At 34.3% G+C, this 16,344-nt stretch overlaps 1 long non-coding RNA gene across 1 annotated transcript; it reads left to right on the top strand.

The window, feature by feature from the left end:
• The first annotated feature begins 426 nt into the window (after positions 1–426).
• LOC141491816 (uncharacterized) lies at positions 427–16,285 on the top strand. The gene is made up of 3 exons (XR_012469775.1): positions 427–595; positions 8,009–8,084; positions 16,096–16,285. It is a non-coding gene; the product is annotated as an uncharacterized LOC141491816 (long non-coding RNA).
• Positions 16,286–16,344: the final 59 nt, after the last annotated feature.

The following is a 16,344-nucleotide window of genomic DNA, read 5'->3' as shown; positions in this document are numbered from 1 at the left end:
TGTCATTTGATCCTTAATAACAAACTTGGGAAATAAGTACTATGTTAGCCTGGTTTTACAGTTGAGAAAATTGAGGTAAACAGAGATTAAGTGACTTAAGGTCACACAGTTATAAATCCTGACGCTGTATTTGACTAAATCTTCCTGACTCGAGGCAAGTCTGGTTCTCTATCAGCTGTAACTACTTAGTTGCCTGTGTGACATAAAGGGAGATGGGCACAGATACCTACAAGGGATAGGAGAATTGAGGATCTGGTTTGGCTAGGATATAGAGTCTACCATGAGAAAAATGAAGAGATAAAAGTGATGGCTTATTGTGGAAGGAAAAGCAATGGAGTTTTATCAGCAATGGAGAGTTTTGCATATCTTTATACTTTTCATAGTCTTTTGTTTTCTCCTTTGTACTTATCTCCTTTGTGAAGCAGTTATGTACCCGTCTCCCCTAGGTCTGTCATAAGTGTATGCTACATGAATGAATACGTGGTCAAACCAGTACATGAGGAAAATGAATCAAGAAGCAATGTGAAAGATTAGAAGAAGGAAGGGTTAGAAGTTGGAAGTAGAAAGGCCAATTAAGTGACTATTATAATATCCGGTAAGTAGCAGTAATGGCCTATTCTAGGATGGAGACAGTTAAAATAGAGATGATAACAGATTCATGAGATACTGGAGAGTAGAATCAACAGACATTGGCAATCAAAGAACTTGAATGTGAGCTCCTTGAGGGCAGGAAATATTTTTCATAAAAAGTCTTTCTATTCCTAGGGTTGACCACAATGTCTAACAAATAGTTGCTTACTGTTAGTTGAATTGGATCAGATTGGTAACTAATAGGATGTAGGAAGTGAGAGAGAGACAGAGAAGAAGAAATTCTAATTCCAAGGCTTTAAAAGTCAACATGAATGATGGTACAATTGACAGAAATAGGAAACTAAGAAGGAGAAGTAGATTTTAAAGGAAATAAGTTTGGTTTTGGTCATGTTAAGTTTGAGATACTGTTTCCGAGAGATATCCAGTAGGCAGAGGATAATGTAATCCTGAAGCTCAGAGAAGTGAATGGAGATTACAGATTCTTGAGTTAATTGCACATAGATGAATTTGCCAGGGAGAAGACTTCTGTACAGCATTTGACATTGTGATTCACCCTCTCCTGAAGATTCTTCCTTCTAAGAATATTAATGATAATGCTTTTTCTTGCTCCTTCTCTTATCTTTCTGACTACCCCTCTTGTTCTCTTTTAGGGAGTCATCATCCATATAGCTGACCTTGGCTATCCACATGTCAGGCTTGATCCTGTGCCTTCCCTTTTTCCTCTATACACAGAGTGTTGTTAGCTCTCCATCTTCTATGGGTTTAATTATAGTCCTTTCCATGCAGTGGTAACTGAATGTCAATTAGGCATTTCAAAAGCAATACATCTAAAACAAATCATGAAACTCCTCCACAACTTCCCAGTTTCCATATTTCTATCAGAGCATCACCATCCTCCCACCATCTAGCTTGGATTACTCTGGTTCACCTTATATATCGGATCATTTATCAAGGTTTGTTACTTCTTATTCCCATAATGTCTTTCATATCCATCCCTTTCTCTCTATTCCCATGACTATCCCTACTTTAATCCTTCATTATCTTTTCCATAAACTTCCTAATCCCAGACTCAAGTCTCAATTCATCTTCCCCACAGCCACCAGAGTGATTTTTCTAAAGCACAGATCTGGCCAGATCCTTGGCCGGGTCAGTAAAATCCAATGGTTTGCTCCCTATTATCTCTAAGATCAAATAGAGTCCCTTATAGGTTTGGTATTTAAACATCTTCACATCCCAGCTCTAACTATATTATATGTTATTTCCTTCTATGCATTTTATAGTCCAACCCAACTGGTCTTCTTCCAGTTTCTTAAACATACTTTACCTACTGCTTCTACCTTTTTACACTGACTGTCCTTTGGGTCTGGAATGTCCTTTCAGTCTCTTGAAATCCCTTGGTGACTTAGCTCAATGTGAACCTTTGGCTGTATGAGGCTCCTTATTCACACAGAAGCTAATACTTTTTCTTCACCACCACCCCCAACAAGGCAAACAAACAAAAAACAAAAACCTTGTATTATTTTGTATGTATAGATATATTGATTATATCATCTGATAACATGTCAGCTCTTTGAGGGTAGGAACTGGTTTATTTGTCATCGCATCCCTAATACAAGTTCTATAAAAATATATAAATTTAATAAATGCTTAATAATTTAATTTATGCTTAATTTAAATTTAAATTTTATTTAATAACAGAAGAGTTAGCTGATTTCAGTGTATTGGAAAGATAAACCACACAGAGCTTCCTATTAACTATTAAAATTAAACTAGTTTAGTAGTAAACCGGGAAAACCTTTAGAACTAGTATTTCTGACAAAGGACTCATTTCTAAAATATACAGAGAACTGATTCAAATTAAAAAAAAAATTCCCCCAATTGACAAATGGTCAAAGGATATGCAAAGTCAATTAATAGATGAGGAAATCAAAGCAATCCATAGACATATGAAAAATTGCTCTAAATCATTACTTATTAGAGAAATGCAAATTTAAGCATCTCTGAGATACCATGTCACACCTCTCAGACTGGCCAATATGACCAGAAAGGACAATGATCATTGTTGGAAGTGTTGTGGGAAATCTGGGACACAAATACATTGTTGGAGCTGTGAACTCATCCAACCTTTGATCCTTTGATTGCTGGATCCCTTTGATCCAGCAATGCCACTACTGGGCCTATACCCTGAAGAAATGATGAAAAAGGGTAAAAATATCACTTGTACAAAAATATTCACAGCAGCCCTGTTTGTGGTGGCAAAGAATTGGAAATCAAGTAAATGTCCTTCCATTGGGGAATGGCTTAACAAACTGTGGTATATGTATGTCATGGAACACTATTGTTCTATTAGAAACCAGGAGGGATGGGAATTCAGGGAAGCCTGGAGGGATTTTCATGAACTGATGCTGAGTGAGATGAGCAGAACCAGAAAAACAACGTACACCCTAACAGCAACATGGGGGCAATGATCAACCCTGATAGACTTACTCATCCCTTCAGTGCAACAATCAGGGACAATTTGGGGCTCTCTGCAATAGAGAATACCATTTGTATCCAGAGAAAGAACTGTGGAGTTTGAACAAAGACCAAGGACTGTTACCTTTAATTTAGAGAAAAAAAACTAATATCTTATTGTCTGATCTTGCTACCTCTTTTACTTTATGTTTCTTCCTGAAGGATGTGATTTCTCTCTCATCACATTCAATAGAGATCAATGTATAACATAGAACCAATGTAAACACTAACAATGCCTTCTGTGGGGGTGGGGGAGGAAGCAAGAATGGGAGAAAAACTGTAAAACTCAAAATAAATAAAATCTTTCTTAAAAAAAAAAAAAAGAAAGAAACCAGGAGGGATGGAAATTCAAGGAAGCCTGGAGGGATTTGCATGAACTGATGCTCAGCAAGATGAGCAAAACCAGAAAAACATTGTACACCTTAACAGCAACATGGGGGTGATGATCAACCTTGATGGACTCCCTCAATCAGGGAGAATTTGGGGCTCTCTGCAATGGAGAATACCATCTGTATCCAGAGAAAGAACTGTGGAGTTTGAACAAAGACCAAGGACTATTACCTTTAATTTTTTTTTTATTGTCTGATCTTGCTATCTCCTTTACTTTGTTTCTTCCTTAAGGATGTGATTTCTCTCTCATCACATTGAATTTGGATCAATATATATCATGACCTGTGGGTGTGTGGGGGAGAGGGAAATAAGATTAGAGGGGGAAAATTATGAAACTCAAAATAAAATCTTTAAAAAAAAAAGATTAAACTAGTTTAGCCAGTACTTGGCTCTTAGTAGGTGCTTAATGAACATTTGCTGAATTAGATTAGACTTGCAACTTATATTCTGTTTGCAGTAAATGTGGGAATTTTCTGATTTTTGACTTCATCATCATGTACACATCCAGTTAATTTTGTATTCAATGTTTAGAATGAAAGCTTAACTTAAATGAATCCTGTTTTGGAAATAAACTCCTTGATATAATGATTTAAAGACCTGTATAGGGTGGATATGATTTTAAAAATTCATAATTTATCTATAAACACCTGAATCAAACAAGCCAGCCTCTTTTTTTAATTCACTGATATTAATGTTCAAATACTTTTTGTATCTTTTTGATGAAAATATTTTTTCTTTTCAGTATTCAAGTTACAATAGCACTATTACTTTTGCAAAAATAAAGAAAAAAGTCAAAACCTTGGGGAATAATACATTTAAGAGGCAATGAAAAGGAAGGAATAGGCAGCAATAAATGATTAAGAGAAATAATTAGAAAGATGAGGAGAATCAGGAGAGTAATGTCATGAAAGCAAATGAAAAGTGTACAGTGAGACAATATAATCAGAGAACCTGAATTCAAATCCTACTGCTGCTTCTTACTACTTGAGTAACCATGGGTAGCTAGATGGCAAAGTGGATAGAGTGCTGGGCCTGGAGTCAGGATTACTTATCTTCATGAGCTCAATTCTGGCTTCAAGACACTAACTAGCTGAGTGACCCTGGGCAAGGCATTTATCCCAGATTACCCCAATTTTCTCATTGAATCGGCAAAAGGAATTAGAAAAGGAAATGGCAAACCACTTCAGTATATCTACCAAGGAAATCCCAAATTGGGTCACAAGTCAGACAGGATCAAAACAAAACAACAACAGTGGACAGGTGACTTAAACTCCCTGGTCCTCAGGTTCCTCATTTATAAAATGAAAAACATGAGCTGAAGTCCAGGCAACATTTATTTTCCTAAATCTAGACAAAATTGAAGGTGTAGTCAATTACTTCCTGGAGAAGCTATAAGAAAAAGACAGGATAATTAGATAGGGTAAAGAGGAAATTTTGCATAACCTTTGTTATGTTAAATCCAAGGTCATCCTCTCATGTAGTACTCCTCTCTGGAAGGAAACCAGAATCACTTTGTGTGATTCCTAGTTTTCCTCATACTGGATGTACATTGTTTCTAGGTACCAGAACAACTTGAACCAGAACAAAAAGAGACATTCATGAACATCCCTGATAAAACACTATGATGGTACAAGGATATAAGAAGAGGAAATAGAATTCGAAGTTATGGGTTTTAATAATTTCTACCAATCTCTCTAGGCACAAATATTCTACTAACATTGTATTTGATTTGTTCACTCCAAGTGTGGTACTCACCACTCAGTTGCCTACAAAACCAAATAATAGTTAACTCTGTCTACCCTATCCATTTATTTGGGGGAGAGGGAAAAGGGAGAGTGTTGACTAAAATGTGACTACCACAATGCAAGGTTATATTGACAGAAGTGAGGAGGCTAAAAAATTAAGGGACTGAGCATTTGAAGGGGGGGGCAGTAATTGGAATGCAGAAATCAGATAATGAACTTGCTGGAGACATCAAGATTATCCATAGATGACAACAAAAAAATCTTAACAGAATGAGGTACAGTTTAAAGGAGATTACCAAGTAATAGAGGCAAAAGGACATACTGACAATGGCAGTGAGGAGCAAACACCCCTTCTCTTCCTTCTTCTGGCTGTTCTTGTCACAGAGAAGAATCAATTAGCCTGGGAGAAGGCTCCAAAATATGGGATCTTCAGTGTGAAATCTAGGTTTCATTGAATACAAGAAGATTTAAAAAAATAGGTGTGGGGGCGGCTAGGTGGCCCAGTGGATAGAGCACCGGCCCTGGAGTCAGGAGTACCTGGGTTCAAATCTGGTCTCAGACACTCAATAATTACCTAGCTGTGTGGCCTTGAGAAAGTCATTTAACCCCGTTTGCCTTGCAAAAACCTAAATAAATAAATAAATAAATAAAGATGTTAAAAATAAATAAATAAAAATAAAAAAATAGGAGTGAAGAAGAGATATAAGATGAAGGAAAGAATTTTTAAAATTGATATCTTTTGTTTTTACATGAACATTATTTCTTACTACCTCTCTCTTCTTCCCCCCATAGAATAATCCTTTATATTAAAAAAATTTTAAGAGGAAAAATAGTTTAGCAAGGCAAGTAACATGTTGACAAAACATATGCAATATTACAAACTCATACTTACCTTGGAGTGGGTGAAAAAAATATATATATATACTATTATCTAGGGTTTTTTAGGTGAACTCATCTACAAATAGGAGTAATTTCATCTCTTTAATAATGCTTAATGTTTTAATTTTTTTTTATTGCTGTAACTTCAATTTTTGGAACCCGTTAAATAATAATGGATAGATAAAAACTATTAGAAAGGATACATTTTTTTTATTCCTATATTAAGTGGTATAGCATCCAATGCTTTTCCATTATAAATAACACTAACTCTTGGTTTAGATATATACTTTGTACTGAATTAAAGAAGTATCTTTCTTTGACTATACTTTTTGAGGAATTTTAACATAAATGTGTTATTGGTAGCTTTTTTATGTTTATTGATAGAATCATTTTGGATTTTTTCCTTTATGTGATTAAATACAATGATTATTTTTTCTAATGTTAAACTTCGCATTCCTGATAAAAATCCTAGTTGGTCACAGTGCATAATTTTAAAAATATATTTTTTGTAATCTCTCCTAATATTATAATAAACATTTTTGTGCCCATATTCATTAGTTGATCTATAGTTTGAGTTTACTGTTTAATACTCTCATAGTTTTGAAGCCAGAACCATACTTGTCTCATAATGACATGATTTATTCTTAATGAATCCATTCTGTCTCATAGTGATCATCATCATTTTCTTGCTCCACAATTTTTCAAGTAATTGATAAAAAGTTCTTCTATCTTGAAAAAATCTCCTTCATGCTTCCTTTAAGCATTGCAACAAATTTTTACTATCTTTGGTCCCAAATCATCTCCTTTCAAAAATAATCTGCTGTGGAGGTTAGTAGAAGAAAGCAGCAATGAAAAAGGTAGACTGTATAAATCAGAATGCATAGACTTTGAAGGAGGAAAATTTATTGAACACTGAGATGGCCCAGAAGCAGTTATAGAGAGCAAAGGAATACTTGATTCCTCTTTTAAATCCTGTATGTTTGGAGATAGTGGTAGTGGGCGGAAAGGGTCATGGAAGGGTTAACTTCTATTAGAGATTTCCAGAAAAATACATCCTAAAAAAAAAAAAGTCAAATTGTAGATGGAGAGTTCAAGGAGAAGTTTGAGGTTAGGTAGTGTGTTCTTAAAAGCTAGAATTCCAGAGTGGAATGAATTAAGAAAGATCATACAGTGCTGATGTAGGCTCAGAAGATATAGAATCAATCTGAATATTGGAAGTCTTGAACATTTGTGGACTCTGTCAGTTAGCTAAGATGACATAATTCATGTGGAGGATGTTTGCAAACTACTTGTGGGAGAATCATGAGTACTTGAACTTGGGTAAACATTTTTTAATTCATTCTGGCTAATTATATTGTTGGGAGATACCTTTTATTCACTGATATAGCCAAACTACTTTTGTTTTTTAAATGACTTAAAAGCCTTGGCTTTGTTTCATTTGTGTCTGAGAGAGTGAGGTAGCTCCTTCACTAGTGCTTCCAAGGAGAGAATCATGCTATAAGGTCTAGAGTCATGGAACCTTCCTTTTCTTCCTTTGAAGCTGTATAGTCTCCCAGAAACAGGTCTGGGTCTTTGGTCTTTTCATTCATTCCTTTCTATTCTAGGTGTCTCCTTGAACCATGAAGATCAAAGAATTTAGGAATACTGACCAGAGGTTGCAATCATTCCAGCATTGACACTATGAGTGACAAGAGTCTGGAAATCTTTGCTAACAGAAATCAGCCTTGTTTCTACCTTTGAATGTGAACTTGGTGGGACCAATACTATGTAGTAATTGAGTTAAATTATGAAGTTAATATACCTCCTGTGCCCTAAGTCTGAGGTGGTATGGGGTGATATAAATCTCCAAGGTACTGAGAAAATTATATGTTTGCTCTTTCTGTATCTAGGAAGAAAAATAGACCTGTGTAAAATGCCAATCAGTTTCCGTTGGTGTGCTAGTCACTGAACCTCTAAAATGAGCTGGTAAGGACTTGAGCCAAATCAATCACAAGCCCCTTGACATACCCTAGAATCCCTGAGAATATGGGGGCATAATAGCCAAAAATGTCACATTTTCATGATTATTGATTTTATTCTTTGATTTTTGCAAGGCAGTGGTTAAGTGACTTGCCCAGGGTCACACAGCTAATTTATTATTACATATCTGAGACTGAATTTGCAATCAGGTCCTCCTGACTCCAGGGCCAGTGCTCTATCCACCCTGCCACCTAACTACCCTAAAGTCATATTTTTCAATCAACTATGATAGACTTAGCTCTTCTCAACAACACAGTAATCAAAGACAATTCTAAAAGACCTGAGAAGGAAAATACCATCCATATACAGAAAAAGAACTATGCAATATGATTGCAGATCATAGCATACTATTTTCACCTTTTAAAATTTCTTTTCTGTTTGTTCTTTCTTGTGGTTTTCCCCTTTTTCTTCTGTTTCTTTTTCACAGCATGACTAACATAGAAACATATAAAACACAACTATGCATGTATAATCTCTATCAGATTACTTCCTGTCCTAGGATGAGGGAAGGGACAGTTGGGAGGGAGAAAAACTTTACAAAAACGAATGTTGAAAATTATCTTTACTTACAATCAGAAAAATAAATAATAAAAATGTCCTACTCATAAAAAAAATTAGTCACATCTTTAGCAAGAAGTCTTTTCCAGTTTTCTTTAATCTTCTTGCCTTCCGCCAACTGGCAAAGCAAAGAGTGTCCATTAGAACCATAACTATTTAAATATTGTACTTGAAATGCTAGCTAAATCAATAAGACAAGATAAAGAAATTGAAAGAATAAACATAGGCAATTAGCTAACAAAGCTATTACTTTTTGCAGATATGATGGGACACTTAGAGAACTACAGTCTACTAAAAAACTAGCTAAAACAATTTTAGCAAAGTTTTAGAACATAAAATAAACCCACACAAATCATCAACATTTCTATATAAGAAATCTCAATAGGAAAAAATTAAAAAAACAAAAATTTCATTTAAAATAACTGTACACTGTATAAAAGGGTTAGAAGTCTACCTGCTAAGACACAAACAGGAACAATATGAGCACAATTATAAAAAACCTTTTCATACAAATACAGATCTAATTAATCAGAGAGATAATCATTGATCATAAGTTGTAAGCCAATATATAATGAGATAATACTACCTAAATTAATTTACTTATCCATATTAATCAAAGTTTCAATGAATTATGTTATAGAGATAAAAAAATAACAAAATTCATCCAGAGGAACAAAAGGTCAAGAAAATTAAGAGAATCAATGGAAAAAAGGGGAGAGGGGAAGAAAGATGCCCTAAAAGGACCAGATCTCAAACTATACTCTAAAGTAACAATTATTAAAACTATCTGGTATTGGATAAAAAATAGAATGCTTGATCAATAGAATAGATTAGGCATATTTTAGGCATTATATATATATATATATATATATACATATATACAGACAGATATATATTTATATATGGTCATAGTAAACTAGTGTTTGTTTGATAGGATTTGATAAACCCAAAGATCCAAGTTACTGGGACAAGAAGTCATCATTTGACAAACATTTCTGGGAAAACTGGAAAATAATCTGGCAGAAACTAAGCATAAACCAGCGTCTCACATATATATAAGATCAACTCAAAATGGTTATGATTTAGATATAAAAGGTAATATATGTAAATTAGAGTATTACAGAAAAAATTACTTGTCAGATTGATGAATAAGGGAAGAGTTCATGAACAAATAAGATTGAGAGAGAGAGATAGAAATGATCAGGTGAGGTACGATGGACAATTTTTGATTAAATTAAATTAAAAAGGTTTTGCAATGCAGCCAAGATTAGAAGGAAAACAAGGAACTGGGAAAAAAAAACCCTACAGCAAGTTTCTCCAATGAAGATCTTATTTCTCAAATACATAGGGATCTGGATCAAATTTATAAAAATAAAAATCCTTCCCCAATTGATAAGTGGTTAAAGGATATAAATAGGTAATTTTCAGAAGAAGAAATCAAAGCTATGAATAGTTATTTTGTTTTTTAGATTTTTGAAGGCAATGGGGTTAAGTGGGTTGCCCAAGGCCACACTATCAATAGTTATATTTAAAAAATGCTCTAAATCACTAATAGAGAAATGCAAATTAAAACAAATCTGAGGTTCTACTTTGCCATTTAGCAAATCAGATTTGCTAAGAGACAGCAAAGAAAAATTACCAATACTGCAGGGGATGAGGAAGAATAGGTATACTAATGTATTGTTGGGGAAGTTGTGAACTTGTCCAAGAATTCTGGGGAACAATTTGGACCCATGTCCCAAAAAAGATATAAAACTGTGTATATATACTTTGACAGGGCAAAATTGCCACTTGGTTTGTACTCCAAAAAATTTTTTTTAAATGAAAGGGCAACATTTACAAAAATATTTATAGCAGCTCAGATTTAGGGCACCCATCAATTGGGGAATGTTGTGATAGATGATTGTGATGGAATATTATTATATTATTATAAAGTAAGAAATGATGAAGGGGATGGTTTCAGAAAAATTGTAGGCAGACTCATATGAGTTGATAAAAAGTAAAGTGAACAGAACTAAAAGAATATTGTTCATGGTAACAACAATATTGTTATGACAATCAATTGTGAAAGACCTAGCTACTCTAATCAATATAGTGATCAATGACAATTCCAAAGGACATATAGTGAAAGATATTATCTACCTCCAGAGAGAAAACTGATGAACTTTGAGTACAAATTAAAGCATATTTTCTTTCAATTTCTTATTTTTTTTTTTGCTTCCCTTCCCCTTTCTCCACACAACATGGTTGATGTGGAAATATGTTTTGCATGACTTAATATGTATAATGAGTATTGTGTCTCTTGCCTTCTCAATGTGTGGGGGAAGGGAGAGGAGATAATTTGAAACTGAAAATAAAAAAAAATTAAATTCCCAGTTTATCCTGTATGTACTTAGTTTGCACATTGTCATCCTTATTAGACTGTGAACTCTTTGATACAAGGATTTTTTTTTTACTTTTTCTATTGTGACCTTGAACTTAGCACAATGTTTGATACTATAGATGCTTAATAAATGTTAACTAACTTGACTTGAATTCATGAAGTGGTTATATTTTAAATTTAATGTGCTGGAATTTACTCCTTAGTAATCAAATAGATAGATTTTTTTTTTTTAGGTTTTTGCAAGGCAAACAGGGTTAAGTGGCTTGCCCAAGGCCACACAGCTGGGTAATTATTAAGTGCCTGAGACTGGATTTGAACCCAGGTACTCCTGACTCCAGGGCTGGTGCTTTATCCACTATGCCACCCTAGCTGCCCCAAATAGATAGATTTCAATGCAATCTCTTTGTTGCAGGTGTTTTAAATTACTGAGGTTCCTTTGACTTTGTATGTCACCTAGTGTTCTAGACTGTTCTCTGAAATTTTGATAAAAAAAATCAGTTAAAACTTACAGAAGTTAGGGGTGGCTAGGTGTTGCAGTGGATAGAGCACCGGCCCTGGAGTCAAGAGTATCTGAGTTCAAATCCGGCCTCAGGCACTTAATTATCTAGTTGCTCTGTCTTAGACTAGTCACTTAACCTCATTGCCTTGCAAAAACCTAAAAAAAAAATAAAAATAAACTTGCAGAAGTTTACAAACAATTCTTCAAATTAGTATATGTTTTAATTAATATTGTCCTGTATTAGATATTTGAATTAACAAAAAATAAACAAAATTACATCTTTTATTCTGGATATCTTTCAGTTGGTTGTGTGAATATGAAGATGTGATAAGTTGTAATCACCTGCAAAAACCTTCTCATATTTTTATCAAGTATATTGACACTGAAAGTAGCCTGATAACATATCTAGAAGAGGGATAGGTCAAAATATATTAACAGGTGTATTTTTTTTAGGATTTTTTTTTTTTGCCAGGCAAATGGAGTTAAGTGGCTTGCCCAAGGCCACACAGTTTAGGTAATTAGTAAGTGTCTGCAACCGGATTTGACCGGAGTTGAACCCAGGTACTCCTGACTCCAGGGCCGGTGCTTTACCCATTGCAACACCTAGCCGCCCCAACAGGTAGTTTTGAAAGGGAGTTATTGAAGCTAACAACAAATCATATGGGGAAAAAATTGTCTTAAATACCTGAAAATTGGGAAATGAAAATTAAAGTAACTTTGAGGTTATATTTCACACCTATCACACTGGAGAACATGATAAAAGAGGAAAAGAAAGTTACCAAATTGTTGATACTTTTTGATCTGACACTAGCACTACTTGACCTATGATCCTAAAGTAAGAGGAAAAGGTTCTATATGTACAACAATATTTATAGCAACTTTTTTCTGGTAGTGTCTTGAACTGTATCTTATATGAAAGATTTAAAGGAGACATAATTAACACAGAATATATTGAGGTTTGATTGGGATTTGCACCATTGAGAAGGGTGTATGCACAACAATGAGATCACAGAATCAATGGAATATTAAGGAAAGTCTTAGAGATGTGTGCATCTACATCAATAGGATTTTATTAAATATTTCTCTTGTCCAGGCCCTCCCAACCCCAAAACAATGCATGTTTCTGTACTTTAGAGAAATCTTTTCAGCATGTTGACTTCTATATCTCTCAATCAAACTCCTGGTACCTACTTTATCACTAGCCAAATTTCATGTTAGCATATTGTTATGATTGTTCCTAGTGACAAAAAATACTGTTCAAAAAGTTACTATCCCTGTAATTTCAAGAGGAAAATCCCCCAAAATTAGTACCCCAAAACCAGGCCCTGAACTCAGAAGAAGAAAATGTTATTTATTTAGATTTTATTTCCAACAGCTACTCCTCATCTTAAATCTTAGATTACCCATTTCTCTAATTCCTTTATTTTTATTATGATATGGTAAGTTAATTCTTCTTGGAAGGGGAGGATAATAAGGGAAGAAAAACTGGTTCCAGACACTTAGAAAAAGTGAAGCATGCCTGGAGAATTCTGGGGCAAAGGTGTAAAAATGAAACTCCCAGTCCAGACTTTTAAACTTTGATGGTTTATTTTGAAATTACCTTGTTTCAAGTAATAAGCCTTTATTCTCTCCTAAACTTCCATTTAAAAAATTGGGTGTGTTTGCTGTTGTTTTGTTTCATTGTGACTGACTTTTTGTGATCCCATTTGGGATTTTCCTCACAAAGATATTAGAATGGTTTGCCATTTCCTTCTCCAGTTCATCTTTCAGAGGAGGAATCTGAGCAAATGGGGTTAAATGACTTGCCCAGAGTCATACAGCTAATAAATATGTAAGGTCAGATTTTAAACCATGAAGAGTCTGCCAGATTCTAAATCTAATGCTTTAACCACTGTGCCATCTGAAAATAATAATAATAATAATGATAATAATAATAATAATAATAATACATACTAATTAAATAATGGTACAATATGTACAATTAATTTTTAGTAGGACATTTGTACTCCAAAGATGCTAAATAGAGAATTTATAAAAAAAAATGGGTAGGAATCACTGCATGGAAAAAATGTGGAGTTGTAAGGTTGTACATGTATAACTTATTTCAGGTTACTTGCTGTCCTAATGTGGGGAGAGAGGGAAGGATGAGAGTGAGAAAACTTTATAAAAATGAATGTTGAAAGCTATTTTTAAGTATAAACTGAAAAAATAAATAAAAATTAAAAAATGACAATTCAAAAAAGTATAGCATTGTGAGATGTTTTACGGGGGCACATAATATGGAAAGGTAGCTATTATGATGTTAATGATCTATAAAAGCAAAGCTCATCAGTAATTAATTAAATAATCTGTTTTAATAAACCTTACTCCAAAACAAATTTTCAGTAAATTTTAAAGACTTCTGATTTTTATTAAATTGAAAATCAAGAAGTAGCAATGGCTTACACTGTCCACATACCAAAATGGGTGAATTGTATTGCAATAGGAAGGATTCCTACTTCATCACTTCAAAAGGTCTAGAGTGCTACTTCCATTTGTACAGATCGAAATATTAAAACTTTCCAAATTTAGTAGATAGTTTTGTAGGAGAAGTCTAGTAGTTAAGATTTAATACTGACATGAAATGAAATACCTTTAGGATATCAGTTAACAAAAGATTTTACTTAGCCACAACAGGGGGAAGACACTTGACAGCAAAGACATCACATTCAGGGTAACACATTCCCCTGTTCCTTTTTTTTTTTCCCATGACTATCCTTTTTATCAGGAATGAAGGAGGTCAACGGTGAGCTTTTGGAAACATCATTGATCACTGCACTGATCAGAGAAAAAAAGGAAGAGGGAAAGAAATATCAACAAGACCAATTACTACATCAAAAAAAGTGTGAAAATATATTCAATATTCCATGCCCATGGCCTCCCAACTCTGCAAAGGCATGACTATATCCCAATTTAAGCATTGGGAAACGATGTTAGATGTTTAAGATGAGAAGATAAAGAAGCAACTTTTGAGATATACTGTCAGTCACATAACTGCCGTTTTCAAAAATACCATATACTTCAATATTCCTATTTAACTGGAGTGCCAAAGCCCATTGTATGAGACCCTCTCTTCATTGGTGTGACCAGACTAGTGTGAGGGGTAGAGTGAGTCTTAGATCTCTTTAGTCTCTTCAAGCTGTGTACTTGATCCAGATTGGAGAAAAGATGGATCATGCCAACTCAACTTCACTTACTCAAGGGAAAATAAGACTCTGGGGAAAAAAGCAGATCTGAGAGGAACTAGCAGTATCCAGGATGTCTATATACCCAGTATGTGAGGGGCAGAGCCAAGATGGCAGAATAAAGGCATATACTCACCTTGCTGCACAAGACTTTGGAGAATTTCTCCTTGAGTGAGATTTGAGACTTTCTTATTTGAACTGATCCCAATGGGAGAGCTACTTGATTCTGTATTGTTTGATATGTATTCATCTTTTTTTCTTATTTGTATCTTTCTCTTATTTCTATCTTACTAATGACTTGGATAAATGGATTTCTTTACTTCTCATTATTTGGATTCATTGTGGAACTGGTATTTGGTGGAAAGTCAAACAATGAAGCTTGGATACTCCTTTCCCTATTAAGGAATAATGATTAGACCTTTAGCTTTATCCTGAAAACTACATCTCAAAAACAATAATATTTAAGGAAGCAGATAGATATAATTCCAGCCCTATACCCCTTCTCTCAGGGGAGGTCAGAGTGGACAAATTCCTGACCCCCTTCCTGGAAGGAATTCAAGTTTTCCTTGGAGAAGAGGCTAGGGGTAGGGTGGGGAAGAGGCTAGAGATATTTATTTTGTCTCCCTTAGAGGCACATAATAGCCCTTGATACATGTAGGGATGATGCTATTAACACCTATGAAGGATTATAGGAGAAATAGAGAGAAAGGAACTTGGAGTGAGAAAGAGAAGATAATAGGATAGAGAGAGGGAGGGAGAAGAAAAAGAATAAGCAGACAGTAAACCTATAGATAGATGTGGTTTAGAATCCAAAATTGTGTAAGCCACATGTGGTCTGATGGTATACAGTGATAAATGACCAATTATCACAAACATTTTTGTATAGGAAACCACATATAATATGTGTACCATGTCAGTAAGTACTTATCAGTAAGTATAGGGGAAAATATAATGGGTTCAAGTAATTTGAAAGTACAGAATTTACATATCAAAGATTTTTTTTACAATTAAGCAAATATATTGAACCTACCCTAGCATAATGCTGGGTTGGTGAGGAGATCCAAAGTATAATACAATTTAATAAATACTTAATAAGCACTTTGGTATGTTGATGAGGATAATATATGTCCTTAAAAGAGGGAGATAGATAGGATAAAGATATGAAAATTTCAGATTTTAAGAAATTAGCAGACTTTGAGAAAGCAACAAGATTAGATTGTTCTCTGAAAGTTTACCACGCCATTAAAATTCAAAACTTTTAAATCTTTATCCTGTTCCCCTCTTCTTTTGAAGATTGGCAAGAGTGGAGAAGACAGATACTGTCCAATAAAGAACCAGACTACTAAGAAGACGGGGAACCTACAAAAACAACCATAAGACAAAATGGGAAATAATTTGTACCTGCCAATGAGAACCACAAAATCTTTTGCAAGATCTAAGGAAGTATATCATGGAAACAATGTAAAGAATGGCAAATTGCTTTCTGTGGGGGGTGGGGGGGAGGGAAGATTAGGGGAAAAATTGTAAAACTCAAAATAAATA

This window comes from Macrotis lagotis, chromosome 6 (assembly GCF_037893015.1).
Source record: "Macrotis lagotis isolate mMagLag1 chromosome 6, bilby.v1.9.chrom.fasta, whole genome shotgun sequence".
Lineage (NCBI taxonomy): Eukaryota > Metazoa > Chordata > Mammalia > Peramelemorphia > Peramelidae > Macrotis > Macrotis lagotis.
This window is presented reverse-complemented; position numbering and strand designations above follow the sequence as displayed.